We start from the raw sequence: 2518 nt of genomic DNA, 5'->3' as shown, positions 1-2518 counted from the left end.
CCCTTCTAGATTGTCACAGAGACCCTGGTTGAGTTCCCTGACTCATATAGTAAAGAAAGTGAAAGTGAAGTCACTTAATCGTGTCCAGCTCTTGGCGACCCCATGGACTGTAGCCTACCAGGCTCCTCCCTCCATGGGATTCTCCAGGCAAGAGTACTGGGATGAGTTGCCATTTCCTTCTCCAGGGGATCTTCCCGATCCAGGGATCGAACCCGGGTCTCCTGCATTCCAGGCAGACGCTTTAACCTCTGAGCCACCAGGGAAGCCCACTGGCTATCAATTTTACATATGGTACTATAAATTTCCTCGTTATTCTCTCCATGCATCTCACCCTCTCCCTCCTCCCCTTCCCTCGTGTCCGTAGGTCTGTTCTCTATGTCTGTTTCTCCATTGCTGCCCTGAGAAGAAATTCCTAGATTCCATATATATGTGTCAGTATATGATATTTCTATTTCTCTTTCTGACTTACTTCACTCTGTATAATAGGCTCTATGTTTGTCTACCTCATGAGAATGGACTCGAATGCCTTCCTTCTTATGGCTGAGTAGTATTCCATTGTATATATGCACCACAGCTTCTTTATCCCTTCATCTGTTGATGGACATCTAGGTTGCTTCCACGTTCTAGCTATTGTAAATAGTGCTGCAATGAACAATGGGCTTCATGTGTCTTTTTCAGTTTTGGTATATGCCTAGCAGTGGGATTGCTGGGTCAAATGGTGGTTTTATTCCTAGTTTTTTAAAGAATCTCCATTTCCCGGCATGCTGTGGGGGATGGAGTTGGGGAAGACTCCTATGCCCCAGCCTCCCTGACTTCTCCACGTCGGTCTGGTCCCACCATGAAGAGGATGGGGGCGGCCAGTGGCCCTGAAGCTCCAGAAAATGGAGACTCTAAAGCAGTGTCTGCTGCGCCGCAACAACAGCTGGGAACATGGCATGGTGCCCTCTTGCCTCAAGGAGCTGAGGAGCAAGGCTTGTGACATTCTGGCACCAGTCACTCTGGTCCTGGCAAAGGATGGCACCATAGTGGATGATGATGATTACTTCCTGTGTCTTCCTGCCAACACTAAATTTGTGGCATTGGCTGGGAATGAGAAGTGGACACACAACTCAGACGGAGGTACAGCTTGGATTACCCGAGAGTCCTTCGAAAGAGATGAGACAGATAGTGGGGCAGGCTTGAAGTGGAAGAATGTGGCCAGGCAGCTGAAGGAAGACCTATCCAGCATCATCCTGCTGTCCGAGGAGGAGCTCCGGGTGCTCACTGATGTCCCGTGTTTGGAGCTGGCTCAGAAACTCGGCCAAAGTCATGTGGCAGTCCAGGGGCTCCAGAACACCCTCCAGTAGGTGCTTGATCAGAGAGAAGAAGCCTGTCAGTCCAGGCAGCTCCTGGAACTTTACCTCCAGGCTTTGAAGAAGGAAGGCAGCATCTTGTCGAAGCAGCAAGAATCCAGAGCTGACTTTGGGGACGAGTGGAACACTGTTGATACCAGCATTAAAGAGAGCTCCTCCAAAGTTATGCCTGTGAGCCAGATCCTCTTGGTGCTGAAGGAGAAATCTGCCCCAGAGCTGAGTTTGTCTAGTCAGCAACTGGAGGTGGGCGAGCACCAGGGACCCTGACCTTTGCAGGGAGACACTTGTATTGGGGTTTTTGACCTCTGCAGACCCTGAATCATAGCTGCCAATTTGCCTATTATTACATGCAAAGCTTCCCTTGTAGCTCAGTTGGTAAAAAATCTGTCTACACTGCAGAATACCTGGGTTTGATTCCTGGGTTGGGAAGATCCCCCGGAGAAGGAAATGGCAACCTACTCCAGTGTTCTTGCCTAGAGAATCCCATGGACCATAGCCTATCAGGCTCCTCTGTCCATGGGGGTCACAAGAGTTGGACACAACTTAGTGACTAAACCACCACCATACCGTCTTCCATAGTGGCTGCATCAATTTACATTCCCACCAGAAATGCCAGAGGTTTCCCTTTTCTCCACACCCTCTCCAGCATTTATTGTTTGTAGACTTTTTGATATGGCCATTCTGACTGGTGTAAGGTGGTATCTCATTGTGGTTTTGATATGCATTTCTCTAATAATGCGTGATGTTGAGCATCATTTCATGTCCTTGTTAGCCACCTGTATGTCTTCTTTGGAGAAATGTCTGTTTAGGTCTTTTCCCCACTTTTTGAATTGGGTTGTTTGTTTTTCTGATATTGAGTTGTATGAGCTGCTTGTATATTTTGGAAATTAATTCTTTGTCAGTTGTTCTCTTTGTTATTATCGTCTCCCTTCTGAGGGCTGTCTTTTCACCTTGTTTGTAGTTTCCTTTGCTGTGCAAAAGGTTTTAAGTTTAGTTAGGTCACACTTATTTATTTTTGCTTTTATTTCCATTACTCTAGGAGGTGGGTCATAGAAGATCTTGCTTTGATTTGTGTCATTGAGTGTTCTGCCTATGCTTTCTTCTAAGAGTTTTATAATTTCTGGTCTTAAATTTAGGTCTTTAATTCACTTTGAATTTATCTTTGT

At 46.5% G+C, this 2518-nt stretch overlaps 1 pseudogene; it reads left to right on the top strand.

The window, feature by feature from the left end:
• The first annotated feature begins 847 nt into the window (after positions 1-847).
• LOC128062560 (DNA fragmentation factor subunit alpha-like) lies at positions 848-1619 on the top strand (annotated as a pseudogene).
• The last annotated feature ends 899 nt before the right edge of the window (positions 1620-2518 follow it).

Source organism: Budorcas taxicolor, chromosome 17, assembly GCF_023091745.1.
Source record: "Budorcas taxicolor isolate Tak-1 chromosome 17, Takin1.1, whole genome shotgun sequence".
NCBI classification, from domain to species: Eukaryota; Metazoa; Chordata; class Mammalia; order Artiodactyla; family Bovidae; genus Budorcas; species Budorcas taxicolor.
The sequence above is the reverse complement of the archived record's forward strand: the minus strand, read 5'-3'. Positions and strand labels throughout refer to the sequence as shown.